This window comes from Callorhinus ursinus, unplaced genomic scaffold (genome assembly GCF_003265705.2).
Source record: "Callorhinus ursinus isolate GAN/ISIS: 27379988/994484 unplaced genomic scaffold, GSC_fseal_2.0 scaffold12, whole genome shotgun sequence".
Lineage (NCBI taxonomy): Eukaryota > Metazoa > Chordata > Mammalia > Carnivora > Otariidae > Callorhinus > Callorhinus ursinus.
In genome coordinates, this window is record NW_027397074.1 from 51,820,265 (window position 1) to 51,836,279 (window position 16,015).

Consider the following 16,015-nt stretch of genomic DNA (forward strand, 5'->3'; position numbering starts at 1 on the left):
TTTTAGCTTTCATTTACCATTTTTTTAAAATTTCAGTATGCATGAGAGGCCATGGAAAAAATGTATGAGGTTATGTATTGACCTACTTTTTGGCCTACATGCCTTTTTGGCCCTGCTCTCTCTTTTCATTTCAGTGTCTGCTGCTTCTTGAAGTGGCTCATGGGTTCTCCATTCTGCACCATCCCTGGGCCTTCCCTCTACCCTCAGTCTTACACTCCAGGGAAATACCCCTGTCCTCTTTCTTATTTTTAATGTCTACTGCTTGCTGGATATCTTTTGTAATACAGGTATTTATGTCAATGCTGCCAATATTTGAATGTGGTGTCTCGGGTAAGCTACTATCCTGTTAACTTTAGCCTTTTACTGATGATGCCATGACCTAAAGGACTAACGATAATGGGAAATTCCTGTTTCTGTTTCAAGCTGGTGGGGGTAACATTTGAGGACAGGTAAGCCAGTCTATGGTCTCCATGTGACACCATGGACTGGTGTTCCCTTGTACTTCTGCAAAGGAACAGCTCTTTTGGTAATATCACCTTTTCAGCTTGTTAAGTGACATTGGTTTGCCTACCTCTGAGAAAAAGGAAGCATCCGAGTGATGAAATATTGATACTTCACTATGAATTAAGGATACAGTGTTATTTTTCAAAGTACTTCTATGACTGTGGTGCAGCAGGTAAACATCACTGCTCAATGACCCTTGGAAACAAACTTCCATGTGTGAGACTACTGAGTATTTTAACAGATTGGGCTCTCAATTAAGGGTGTAAGAATTGATTTTTCTCAAAATACTATCAGAGTTTTTTTTTTCTTCCATCCCTATTTAGGTTCAGATATTTGTTAAACGCAGGAGTTTGTAGAGAAAAAGACCTCTCACTACTATGTATCATTAATGACCGATTATATCAGAAGGATTTTTTGTTGGTGGTGCTCATAGTATATATTCAGTTCTAGAAGTAAAACTGCATTTAGAATGATTCAGTGAAAGGTAACTATGGGCGCCTGAGTGGCTCAGTTGGTTAAGCGACTGCCTTCAGCTCAGGTCATGATCCTGGAGTCCCGGGATCGAGTCCCGCATTGGGCTCCCTGCTTTGCGGGGAGTCTGCTTCTCCCTCTGATCCTCCCCCCTCTCATGTGCGTGCTCTCGCTCTCTCTCTCTCTCTCTCTCTCTCTCATTCTCAGTCTCTCAAAATAAATAAATAAATCTTAAAAAAAAAGAAAGGTAACTACAATATTACTGTGTTTATGAATCACAAGTTAGTCTTTTATACTTGCTTTGTTTCTTTTAGGTGAATTTTATTAGCACATATAAAAATAGCTAAGAGGTAAAACTCTTTTTGTTTATATGTAACTTGAGAAATATTTTTACTGCTGACCATAAATTGAAAAACTGTGGTAACCGTGATTAAGTTAGTCCAACATGGAAACATTTCATGGGCGCCTGTTACATACATAGCACTCGCTAGAGTTGTGGGGATATAAATACATGGTATAGAATTGGTATGATCCGGGCATTTAAAATGTTTTAGGGAACAATGTAGGCATAGTTATGATTGGAGAAAAACTTGGTGATAGTAGTAGATCTAATATCATTTCATATATTTAGCATCAGTAAAAGTTTTAGTAATTCAAGTATTTGAGGAAGCTTTCAAAATGCCTATTTTGTCAATGGAAATGAAAGGATTAAGAGCAGAATAAAGATGATTTAAAAGTTTAGACGCCTAGGTGAACTGCTAACTACCTAATTCACCTAGGTGAATTGATGAGCAATGCCTTGATTTTTAAATTTCCTGACAGCCAAAGGCCTCACGATTTTTATTTTCTGACAAAAGAAAAGACACAATTTATCTGCAGAGACAAATATATTTTTGTGACACTGCACTCAAACAGGAATCTATCTCAAAGGTCTCAGTACAGTGAATATCATATTGGCTAATAAAATCCACTACAGTTCTACAAACAACAGGAACTGTAAGTCCACAGAAATGATTCTAGATTATGGCCATCTGTGAGACTGAGGGCATTGCTTGAACTAAAGGAAAGGTTTATATGAGGACTTGAAATAATATTACACAGAGGTGTATTTTTTAAATTTTAATTTCAATTTTTAATTTTATTATATCTTATAAAATGTTACACATATTTGAAGTAAATTTAAGCAACAAATAACATGGAATTAAAGTGAAATTCTCCCATCCCTTCCCAGTTCCCAGTTGTACACCACATAAGTAATTTCTTTGACCCCTTTCTGTGCACACTTCTGAAGGTTACCCTCAAAACACCTAAATACTATTTTCATACAGCTATTTCTTCACTCAACAATTTGGATAAAATCTAGTATCTTCTCATTATCACAAAAAATATATACTACTCCTCTATTCCTTTCCTCTTCTCTCAATGATTTCTTTTTCTTTTTCTCTTTCTTTTTTTGAGTTTTATTTATTTAAAGTAATTTCTACACCCAACCTGAAGCTTGAACTTATGACCCTGAGATCAGGAGTCACATGCTCTTCTGACTGAGCCAGCCAGGAGCCCCTCTCACAGTGTTTCTTAATTACTAATTTTTATTTCTGCTCCATAACTGGAATATTAACTCTATTTTTAAAATCAACACGTATTGGAGTGTCTCTTAAACCTCAGCATTATGAAATGAATTTGGAATTTCTACTCTTCAGTCCAACTCTGCCTATTTCTACTGATAGGGCATTACTTGTACATTGCCAACAAAATATTTTCCAATGCCACTAACACAGTGTTGCCAGAAGACATTATTTAAAGTGTCATGATAAAATTCATTCTTTTTCCTCACATTCTACCAATTGCCAGAATTACACCGTATTTTACTTGGTTCCTAGTTGAACAATGAATTTAATGTATAATTTGTTTTCCTTTGAATTTCTAGTTGTCTTTCTTTTTCCTTTGTCAAAGAGAGTACATACCTTCCTATTACCATTAAGATCCTTTACTTTCTTAATCATACAGTTTAGATGATCACAATCATAGCCACTTTTTTCTTGAAGACCATCTTCTGTGATTCCTCTGATTTCCTGTTCTAACAAAGAAAAGTGCTTTTTAGAACACTTGCTCCACTATTACACTGGGATTTCTTTTTCATGTGTTCTGGGTCCTTATTTTGATTCCCAATATGTGGATCCCCCTTTCATGGCACTGTCTATGAATGGTTGGCATTCTCCTTCCCCTTCTTTTTTGGAAATGTGCCTGACCAACAATGTTATGTCTCTTGTTTGTCTACAAAGTCTTAATTTGCTTGTTTGAGCTATGTATGAAAATCTAGGTTTTAAATAATTTTGGCTCAAAATATTACAAACCTTAGTTAATTTCCTCAGTTGTCATCTAGTGTTCAATGAGCTCTGCCAATTAAGACTGAATTCTCCGATGCTGACTTTTGCTTTAGATGTTCCTTAAATTATACCATATATTTTAGATACTGATGAGAGGGAGCAAATGCATTCGTAGAACTTTAAGAATCAGATTTGTATTCTCTCTTAAAGGGAAGGTCAATCAATAATTAACCTTTTCTTTTTCTTTTTTTTTTTCCAGAAAAGAACTTAAGTTGTAATCAAGCAATTTCCAAAAGCCTGTCTTGAGATCTCATAGTTGTGTGTTACATAATATGGAAAATTACCAATGTGTTTAAGAAATACAGTTATACACCCAAAGCTGCCAAAGAACTCAAAGCATTTCCTTATTTTAAACATGATACTTTATCATGAGATGTTTCCTGTGGGTTCACTTTGAGTTGGGTAATGTTAGCTAATTCTGAAGTTGATTCTGATCGTGAAACTTCTTCAGGGTTGAGAAAAACTCCATAAGAATAAAATTACCCTAAATCAAAGAGCGTATAAGCCTGTAGTAAGCGAGCACCAAAAAAGTCAATTAATGTCTTATTTTGCCCTTAAAATGATCTATTCTGTTTTTTTAATACCATTTTCTTGCGATTTTGTTTCACTGTTTGAGAACTTCCCTAGCTAAGACTGTTTCTATTGTTTGTTTTTATTTAAATTCTAGTTAGTTAACATACATTTTGTATTAGTTTCAGGTGTACAATGCAGTTACCCAACACTTCCATACATCACCCGGTGCTCATCAGGACAAGTGCCCTCCTTAATTCCCATGACCTGTTTCACCCATCCCCCGCCCACCTCCCCTCTGGTAACCATCAGTTTGTTCTCTATGGTTAAGAGTCTGTTGTTTGACTGTTTCTTGATGCTAACTCTTTCTCAGCTTAGGTTTTTCAGTTGGCAAAGTCCTACCATGGAAATACTACTGCTGAAGCCATATCTAAGCTTAGCACTGATTACTCCCAACTCATCACAGAAGTGGAAGGGAATAAGAAGCATTTTTAAAGGCTTCTAAACCTTTAGAGGAGACTGTTTAGTGTCACAAAAGTCATAGGATTTGGGATTCTCTAGCTCCTTTACTGAAGAAATTGAATCACAGAGAAGTTTGAAATGTTTGAGCCAAAGTTACAGGACTACTTAGGTAGAACTATTGAATGTAGTTTTGTAGGTATGCACAGAAAATTCTAGAAGATGTCTGTCTCTTCTGTAGGCTACCAAAATAGCACCCATGGCCTTGTTCAGCACCATGTCAATTTTCTTAGCAGTCAGGGGTCAATGGCAGAAGCTAGATGTCACCACCTTTATCCCAGTGCTCCCATTTCGTCATGACACTAACATACAGTGAAATACATGTGTGCGTACTTGAATGTGGGTTTATGATTTTTTGAGCTTTCAAAGCCTAATTTTTAAAAATATTTTATTTATTTATTTGACAGAGAGAGAGAGATAACAAGAGCAGGAACACAAGCAGGGGGAGTGGGAGAGGGAGAAGCAGGCTTCCGGCCAAGCAGGGAGCCCGATGTGGGACTCGATCCCACGACCCCGGGATCATGACCTGAGCCAAAGGCAGACGCTTAATGACTGAGCCAGCCAGGCGCCCCTTTCAAAGCCTAATTTTAAAAATTATAAGTACCCTTTGTGATACTATAAAGGTATAAGGAGTTAAAGAATATGAATTAGCTCTCTCAAAATATTGATGTACCAAAACATTCCAGGATGAACTGAAGGGCTTTTTGGGATATAAAATCAACTTATCATTTGTGCAATAAAATTTGAGCATATTGAAGTTAATGCTGGGATGACAGAAAAAATATTATGTAAGCATTTTATTATAGTTTCTTTTTCCTCATTAAAATACGAAAGCGACTAAGATGTGAGGAAAATCTGTCAGACCAAAATGACTATCACCTAGTACATGCCAAGTTGACATTATTGGATTTTAAAGATGATATTGATATCAAATATTTATTCTACCTCTTGGGTCAAGACAAAGATGGAAAATGGTTCAGATAAAACAAATATTCTATATATAATTCTTTTCAAATAAAACATATTGAATAATGCTTTCCTTTGTTGATACATCCTCTACGGTGCTGGCACAAAATATTCTCTGTTCTTTGTTCAGGCCTAGTACATGATACTGACAGTGGTGAACAAAAGCTGTCAGTTTTAGGCTATTGTCAAAAAGTCTGGTGTGCACTTAAGAGCCAGATCAAGAGAAGTTAGCAGGCAAGAGTTGTTTTCTGACCATTTCTTTTTCAGGTAAACTGGTTTGACTCCTTTATCCTTTTTAGCTTCTCACTTTTTTCTCTTTTTCAACTTCTCTCCTAATGCAAAAGGAAAAAAAGAAAACTTTTTTTTCATACCTGTGGATGTTCTTTTCTCTCTCTTCCATCCTTGTGAATTTCACAAAGCTTTCTCTGATTAGGTGGAAAAGAAGTGTGAAGTTTTTTCTTCAAACACATTGATGCTAGAAAAACTAAAAATAAACTCAGCAAAATATATGTGTTTGAAATTCACTTGAATGTATGCTCTTGGTGACAAAAGTATCTCTCTTCCATTTTTCATATCCCAACCATATGCCAGGTCATATTAAATTACAATGGCTTGGAGTTCATTCTTGTAGAGGAATAAGAATCTGTATACTTCATCCAATGAATCCATGCTAAGATGAGAGCCTTCGAGTAACATTTGGCTATTCATATAAAGAAGCTGGCAGTTTGATTTTTATAAAATCTAAGAAGTAGGAGCTCTGTCTACTCTGTTTTAAAGCATCATTTTAACATTTGGCAACAAATTTATTTGGACCTTCTTTTGGTTCATTCTTGACAACTGCATGCATTTCCCACCCTATCAGGAAGTCACACATATGGAAAAGTTTTTCATTTGGTTTTGTTTTTCCTAGAAAGAGGTAGTTTTGGTTTGCTCAAAACTATCTTCTATTTTCCATTTCATCCACAAGTGTCCAGATTTTTACATTCTCAAGGAACTTGACTGATGTTAGAAATACAGTGAATAATTTTATTTTTAAATCTTACTTTATTTTCCGTAAAGTTAAAAGGCTAACAGGGTGATAGAAAAAACAACGTATCTTTGTATGTTTATAATTGAACCTCATAGTTAAGATCCCTTTGGTGACACTATTTTTGAAGCAGAATATCTTGAAAAGAAGAGAAATATTAAGGAACTTGTGAACTTTTGGGGCAAGATAATTATCATTCTGAAACTTACAGGCACAGACACAAGAACTTCTGTCTTCTAGCCTAGGGCTATGGATCGTCCTCTCTTTTCAATTGAGGACAACCAACTGAATTAGCCTCCTTTTATGTTCTGTAGGTTTAAAGCTCTTTTATTTCAAAAGGCCTTTGGCTTGGTACACTGATTTTATGTTTGATTTTTATTACGATTTTAATTGCTTGTGCAGTTGTGTATATTTTTGGTACTCTAACTATATTGTTCCTTGTAAAATACCTGGAGTATTTTCGAAGAGGCAGAATATTTTATGAATTGTGTTTTCTTGTGTAATTAAATAATACATAATCTTCATGTTACTGACTCCAATTTCCTAAAAATTTTAGAGTACACTCAAGGTGTACCTCCACAGATTTGAGGAAAAATATTTAAATAACAAATTTTTTTCCCTTAAATATTCCCTTCCATCCATTTGGTGTGAATGAAATAAAATAGAATCATGTTTTAGAAACTGCATTTATTATTTCTAGTTGCCTTTTGGGGACATCTTGATGTTTCACTTTAAAAATGGTTTAGCTCTGTTGTATATGACAAGTCAAACATTACAACTACCTTTTATATGTAGCATATAAATGGAAACTTAAAACTCCCTGTTGAAGTATAAAATTCAGCAAAGAACTTTTAAATGCATCCAATCAAAGGAGAATATAGAGCAACTTCTCATTTACAGTGGGATGTTAGAAACTCAGTTTGTGGTTGTTATAAATCTTGCTAAAATAGATTGTACTAGATTTTTCAAATATGAAAATAGCTCTACTGTCTTAAATATTTTGATGGAGATCATGTTTAGGTGCAATAAAGGCCAAACATGATGTAATCATGAGTTTTGCGTCAGATTGATTATACTTCATTAAGATTACCTTATAAATATTGTGGACAGATATTCCCACTGCTCCTAGTCTAGGTGAACAATCTGTGGTGAATCAAGCTGCCTGAATCTCTCAGTCCTCCCAGTTCGCTTGTATTTTATTAGAGAGTTTATATAACGTCTCAACTATATTCAGTTTTTAAATGTGAATGGCCTCCTGTGATCACAAGCTCAATGCTGCTTAATTTTCATAGAAATACAGAATTACAGTTTCTGTTCCTGTATGGGCAAAATGTTTCTCATTCTTTGGGATGAAGGCTAAGGGAGTAGAGGGAGAACGAAGAGAAGCAAAGCGGACTTGCTCAAATCAGTTTGGGGCTTAGGGAAGATTTTCTGTGAGGGGGTCCCCGAGCCTTGTCTTCAACTAGATGTTATTGGTGGTTTTGATTTTATTTTATGTTTAATATTGGGTTGAGATAGGATAACAGATCATTCTATCTAAAGTAATATCCATGTGTTCTGCCCATAGTACTGGGAAGGATGTTTAAAAATTACATAGATTGGGGTGCCTGGGTGGCTCAGTTGGTTAAGCAACTGCCTTCGGCTCAGGTCATGATCCTGGAGTCCCGGGATCGAGTCCCATGTCGGGCTCCCTGCTCAGCGGGGAGTCTGCTTCTCCCTCTGACCCTCCCCCCTCTCATGTGCTCTCTCTCTCTCATTCTTGCTCTCTCAAATAAATAAATAAATAAATAAAAAATTAAAAAAAAATAAAAAAAATAAAAATAAAAATTACATAGATTATTTACATAAATGAATTACATTTCACAAAGTTAAAGTGCACAAAATTAAGATTTCTTATGCCTCAATAAAAACTGAGTTAGCCGATCCTTGTTCTTAGAGTCTTAGGTATTACAATTAAGAATTAGTTTTTCTTACCATTAGGAACTAATTGGAAACCTTTTCCAAATTTGCAGAGTACATTTATGTGACATTACTCCATGTATTCACTTAATAGTAAAATGTAATGAGGGCGCCTGGGTGGCTCAGTTGGTTAAGCAACTGCCTTCGGCTTGGGTCGTGATCCTGGGGTCCCGGGATCGAGTCCCGCATCAGGCTCCCTGCTCGGCAGGGAGTCTGCTTCTCCCTCGGACCCCCCCCCCCCATGCTCTCTCTCTCTATCTCATTCTCTCTCTCAAATAAATAAAATCTTTAAAAAAATAGTAAAATGTAATGAGGTAAATTTGCATATTTTTCATTAGCTAAAGTTTTCGTGTTTCTCCAAGGCTGTCTTAATAAAATGTATGTTCTGTCCACCCTCCTATTTTCAAAAATGTTGAATTAGTGGATTTTGAGAAACCTTTCTACTATCTACTGATTTGTGTGATTATTTGGGGAATTATCACACTTGTAACTCTAAACAAATCTTTAAATTTAAAATTTAAATTGTTCAAAGACAATCTAGAAAACATTTTTAAGGCTTCTGCAATATTCAGTTCCTTACATGATGTATTCTGCAATGACACGGATGGAGCTAGAGAGTATAATGCTAAGTGAAATAAATCAGTCCGAGAAAGACAAATACCATAGGATCTCACTCACATGTGGAATTTGAGAAACAAAACAAATGAGCAAAGAGATCAAAAAGAGAGAGAGACAAACCAAGAAACAAGACTCTCAACTCTAGAGAACAAACTGATGGTTACCAAAGGGGAGGTGGGTGGGGGGATGGTGAAACAGGTGATGGGGATTAAAGAAATTAAAGAGTACACTTGTGATGAGCACTGGGTGATTAAAATAAAAACTTTAAAAAATAATTACATATATATGTATATATGTACATATATATATATAGAGAGAGAGAGAAAGCTCTTCTTGAAATTCTGAAAATGACCTTCCAGGGACAGTCCAAGCTAAGACCTGGGGTAGTGTAGGAAGTGGATGGACTTGAGAGTCAGAGAGGAGTTCAAATCCTGCCTCTCCGACTTCTCTAAAACTCCTGATCCTAAATTTGCTAAATGGGAACAAGAATTCCTCCCCCTTAGGAGTGTTGTGAGTTGAAATGAGATATCTATGAAAGAATTTGCCCTTATAGAGTTTTTCCATTATCTTTAACTCACATGTTCCAGAGGAATTTCTTAAAACACTTTAGCAACAACTATGTCCATATTGTGAGTGTACCTGTCTTTCCTAATCAATAGGAGAACAGTTTTTCACTTTACAGAACGTACTCTAAGTTATAATTTCCTTTGGGGCATGGGAATGTTTGTTATTTGACAAAGGAGCAGGAAGCTGAAAAGGCCAAACTACATTTGAGCCATTGCCTGTACCAATTCAATCAGAATGAAGACAAAGTCTGTCTGCATTGATAATTCAGGTCCATGAAAACATATGCTTTAACATGTAAATGTTCGGCTGACATGTAATTTTTAGGAACCTGTATTGACTAAAGTGAGGTGACTCTATGGCAGGAATTTAAGCGTGATTACCTTTCATGAGTCCTCTGAAAACTTTATTAGGATTTGCTAATTGGCCGTTGTTTAAAAGATGACACTTCTCATCAATTAATAATCAGTTAATGTTCTTATGCATTCTGTACTCTTTGAGGCCTCAGAACATCTGGCTCTGAGATCTGCCATTATAAAATGCCTGAAAAGGTTTATGAGGCTTAGTCGTAAATTGTAAAGTTTTTTGGTAAAAGGAAGGAGTGGATTTCAATTTGATTAGCCTTATAAAAGAAGTACTGGGGATTATCATTCTTATTTTTATTAGTTAAATAAATAAATGGAATTGCTTATGTGGAAGGCAGAATAAAAAATATTCCTAGAAATAAAATATATATCTCTGAGCAACTTGTTCTTCATGTACCACTGGCTTAAGATGAAAATAAATAAAAAGTTCTGAAATATCTTTTTTTTTTATTATTGAACTCAGTTCGTTGATAGTTGCACTCAATTCATTGATGGTTTCATTCAGTAAAAATCAGGTGATTCTGCATTCTCATTTTTACTTCCTTTCTTCCTTCTTTCTCTAAATACTATGGAATAGGGAAACAAAGGTTATGACTATATACATAGCCAAATGAATAAGGTTGAGATTCCTTTGACAAAGGAATTTGAACACTAGGCATTATAATGTGCAAAACAAGTTCTATAACTAATTTATAAGAATTGGAAAATATCCATTTCAAGAAAAAATAGCAAGGCATTTTAGTGGAAGAGAGGAAAACGGGGAACTGGCTAAAAAGCACAGTCCAAAACTTATTCTTTCTTAAATGAAAAACTAAATTTCTAAGAAAACAATCTTAGGCCTTGATGTTTAAGAAGGAAATAAAGTATTCATTCATATATCAATTTATTCATTCAGTAAAACCTTTGATGCTGAACATGACATTATGAAATAAAACTATCCCAGATTTATTTAAGGAGTTACAATTTTTTCTAGATTCAAAAAGGTTGGTCCTTAGTAACTAGAGCCCTAAATGTTGAAATTGTTAAAATGTTGAAGGATTAGAGTGTACCTTTAAGTGCAAAACAGATTATTTTCTAACCAAGACAGTCAACTGTGGAAATCAGCGGCTTTATGTACTCATGAATCCAAAGAGAAACTGAAAATGTTCTTTCAGTTACTATATTAGACTAAACTGGTATAGGAAATCATCTTCCCTCATCAATTGCATTTTGGATAAAATATAAACACATAGAAAAATGTTAAATAGAAAAGTGGGCTTGAAATTAAAAGGAAGAGGAAGAGGGAGAAGAAAAGAAGAAAAACAAGCAGGAGAAGAAGATCCTCAGAGAACTGAAGAGAGAACTCAAAATCAGTGGAATTCAAAAGTCATATGTTTATGAATTCTTTTCATGGATTTAATCATTGCATTACTTTCTGGTGTGTGTGTGACAGCTATTTTTTTGAAGTGGGAAGAAAATTTCAGCTTTAGGCACTGTGCAAATGGTGGCTCTGCCACTGAACTTCGTTTCTAAAACAGTCATAAGTGATCAGGTTATATGTGAAATGAAGACAAGAAAGCTTGACTTCCATTCAGACCAGGAAAGCAGTGAGGAAGCTTGCCAACTGCAGAAGTCAAGGGTGGAAAGAAGAGCCTCCTCTGAGGGAGAAACAGCCCATGAGTCCGGAGCAGAGTTGGGTCTGGATTCATGCAGGTAGTTGCATGAGGATATCCAAGTTGGAACAATTGACGCTTGAGGGTCCCAAAGCAGAGGTAATCCTGAAACCATGCTGCAGGGATACAGCTATCTTCTAAGACATGTAGGAGTGCCATGAGAGTAACTCCTGACAAAGATAAGTTTATGGTAAAACAACAAACGTCGTGAGAAAACAAACCACCATCAGAAAAGTCATTAGATCTAATACATGGGAGATGGCAGAACACATTCAAGAGAATTTAAAGTACATCAAAGAGATAAAACACAAAATAGAAAAGGATAGACTAAATTATTTGAAGATGAAAGGGGGGGACTGCAAAAGAACCACATAGAAGTTTAAAGAAATAAAAAATGCAGTCCTTGACATAAAAATTTCAGTGTGAAGATTAAATGTAAGATTAGATTTAGCTGAAGAGTTAATGAACTAGCAGTGTCCAGATCTACAAAAACCATTCAGAGTGCAGTATAAAGAGTTAAAGATAGAAATCATGAAACATAAGTTTTAGGTGTGAACAATGGAAAGAGAAGAGCCAACATAACTGTAATGGAATTTCAGAAGATAGAAGTGGGAGGGAACTTTATATGAAGTTAAAATAGAGAAAGAATTATCAAAAAATTTTTAAAAACATTAATTCCTTTACAGGATTAGTAAAAACAAATTTACTCTTAGAAACATCAGAGTGAAATTGCAGTACACCAGATTTTTAAAAGCTTTGTATTGGGAGGATATATATACACATATATATATACAGATTACCTACAAAGGAATAGCAATCAGACTTTTTATAGACTCTTACCTATGTCTATTTTTATTAGAAGATAACTGAATAATACCTCCAAAAATCTGAAAAGAAAACACTTATCCACCCGTTTTTATATTCATACAATGATAAAGAGCAGGGGGAGAATAAAGACTTTTACAGGGAAACAAAATTAAGAATTTACAACTCACATATATTCCCAAAAAAAAGCTACTTAAAGGTGCATTGAACCAGAAGAAAACTGAACTCAGAAAAATGAGTAGGATGCAAAAAACAATGCTGACAAATAAATGGGTAAATGTATTGTTACGGTTCAATACTTAATTAGCATTTTTTAAAAAGCTAATTTGGGGAAAATTAAAGAGAAATCAGAAAACCAAACTGCAATAGATTGAGAAATGACATAAGAGAGATTAGAGTGAAAACATCTCAATTTCCTGTAATTGTTTTCAGTGTAGTTAGATTAAAGAATTAATTTTTGAATCTCTATTCATAGTAGTTAAAAAATAGAAATAATTTTTCATTAAGGAATAGGTTAAAATTGTATATTTATGTAATTACTACTGTGCAGCCATTAAAATGAAAGAAATAAATGAGTACTCATATGTTTTAATCTCAAAACCTAATGATGAATGAAAACAGCCAGTTGCAAATAGATGCTTAATGTATGATAGCTATATGTATTTTTAAAAACAACATCAAGCTATACTATACATTACATATTCTGTTAATTATAAATGGGTATACTGTACATTTTTTATATACACATGACAAGAGAATACACTCACTAAATTCATGATTCTCTTCTTTGGAGTCGGGGGAGGTGAATAGATAGGTTTCAGAGTTGACTTCACTGTTACCTGCAATGAACTTTTTTTTTTTATGTAAAGAAAAATACCTGAGTATGAGAAAGGGAGAAGATTAAACCATGGGATTAATTTAGCCTGACCTTTGTCTTTGATAAAAATGCAGTCATTGTTTACCTTCTGATTTTCATTCTGAGCCTTGGCCTTGGAGTGCTTACTGATACTTTTCTGTTGTTGTCCTTGTGGTTTTGTTTGTTTGGGAGAAAAAAAATGTAGACCGCTTATGTAGCTTGGGTAACTTGCTTCCAGAGTCAGTCCTCCAAAGGTGTAGCAGCACAGTGGGGAAAAGGCAGAATATTCTAGATAAAATTGATGCCTTAGAGAGTTAAGCTCCTGCATTTAAAAGGACCTTGATAAGATTTGATAGTACACAAGTGATATCTCAGTGTGTGCTAAGATTTCCAAATTTATGCTTCCAGATTAAAAAAATACAAAATAATATGCAACTTGGGAAACTAAAATATTGTAAGATCCATGGTTGCTTCAAACAAGTGGAATATTTTATTCTATTTCCTCTTTAGGAGAAAATAGAGAAACCACCTAAAAGCAAATGCAATTTTATTCTGGTTGAAATTCTAGACAAACTATATTTTTATAATTTATTGATACCATAAACTTTGTTTTTATCAAGTGAACTTTTAGCACTTAAAGATTTACATATGTACTTGATGAGTTGAAGGATAATTTATTTATAGTAGATAGTACCAGGATATTGGATTTTTCCCCCTGTATTTCTAAGGTAATTTGTGTTAAGCAAAACATAAAATAAATAAGAAGTTTAGTGTGACATATGTTTGACATATGTACTTGGTCAGCGGGCTACCAGAAGGAATATTGCACATGTCCTGCTACTTCAGAGGGTTTTGAAGGATTCACAATTGATAATGCTTTTTGAAAAAATAGTGTTTTTCATCAATATGGGTCTGTATAGTCACACCTTTAATTAGATGCTCTTAAGTTAAAACTCATTAGAGTTATCATCAGTATGGGTCTGTATAGTCATACCTTTAATTAGATACTCTTAAGTTAAAACTCATTAGAACCAGGATATAAAGATTCTGTAATAGACAATTTTAATCAGTTCCCATCTTCAAATGTCCATTAAAGGAAATACAAAACCAACTAATAAACAAATAGCAAAATACAAGAAAGAGAAGATTATACATTCAAGGAAATAAGCAAGCAGATACAACTCTGGAGCACAATCTAATAAACTGACCTCCAAATTATGAACATTTGGGGTGAAAATAAACAGAAGTCTGAGAGCTGAAACAAACCTTAAGAGAGTAGCTGTCCCTAAAAGCTAGTGGCCCAGACTAAAAGTTATATCCAAAACACTGTGACTTCTACCCACCGGGGCTTTTGCATGACTTGTCCATCCTGTCTGGGAAGTCTAATTCCCCAGACTAGGTAGGGTTGGCATCTTCTCTGACTTTCCACCTAGACATCACTTCTTGTAAGAGGCCTTCACTTGCCATCCTTACATCAGCAGCACATCATCCAACCTCCACCCATCTCTAGCCCCAAATTCTATTTTCTTCTTGACATTTGTCACTTCTTTTTTTTTTTTTTTTAAGATTTTATTTATATATTTGACAGAGAGAGAGCACAAGCAGGGGGAGCAGCAGACGGAGAGGGAGAAGCAGGCTCCCTGCTTGGAGCCTGATATGAGGCTTCATCCCATGACCCTGGGATCATGACCTGAGCTGAAGGCAGACGCTTAACCGACTGAGCCACCCAGGCACTCTGTGCATTTGTCACTTCTAAAAGTATCTTATGTATTTATCTGTGAATTTGTTCCTTGTTTTCTACCAGAATTTATGTCTGAAGCAGTTAGGAGCATCAGTATCCCCCCCAGTCTTAGACGATTGCCTGACACTTAGACAACCAATTAAATGATTTTGAATAAACAAATGAAATAATGACTAAAAGTACATAAATTAGGAGTAAGGTAAGTAGTGGGAAAAATGAAGAATATTTATGTAGTAACCGATTTTTTTTTTTTTGAGAGAGAGAAAAGGTGGGGGGAGGGGCTGAGGGAGAGGGAGAGAGAGGATCTTAAGCAGGCTCCACACCCAGCGTGGAGCCCATTACAGGGCTCCATCTCACAGCCCTGAGATCATGATCGGAGCCGAGGCCAAGAATTGGATGCTTAAACGACTGAGCCACCCAGGTGCCCCATGTAGCAACCGATTTTGATACTGTAGTATGTTAGGGGAATGGAGGTAAAGAGAAATCCCACTGACATACCATTTATAATTTTTTTTAAGATTTTATTTATTTATTTGTCAGAGAGAGAGAGAGAGCACACAAGCAGGGGGAACAAGCAGACTCCCAACTGAGCAGGAAGCCAGATGTGGAACTCAGTCCCAGGATCCTGGGATCATAACCTGAGCTGAAGGCAGACACTTAACAAATTGAGTCACCCAGGCGTCCCGCCATTTATAATTTTCTAAAGGGCCATATCCTAATTCAGGAAAATTGGAGAAGTAACATTCTAAAGGCTGGAGTGGGACGGTGAAATGTGTGATCACCAGACTGCAACACAGACAAACTGAGGTTAAAGGGTTTTATCACATTGATTCCTACCATGCATACACTGAGGGGAGAATTGTTTCAAAGGGGAAAGGACTGGGGAGAAAATTCTTGTGCAAAAAACTGAAACACAGATTTCAAATATTACAGTTCTCTCCAGTGTCCTTCCCCATATTCTTCACAAAATAGTTTAGTTCATTCAAAGACAAATAATAATATAAAAAGAACCAGCACTTGTCTAACACACTAATACAGCAAATGAATACAC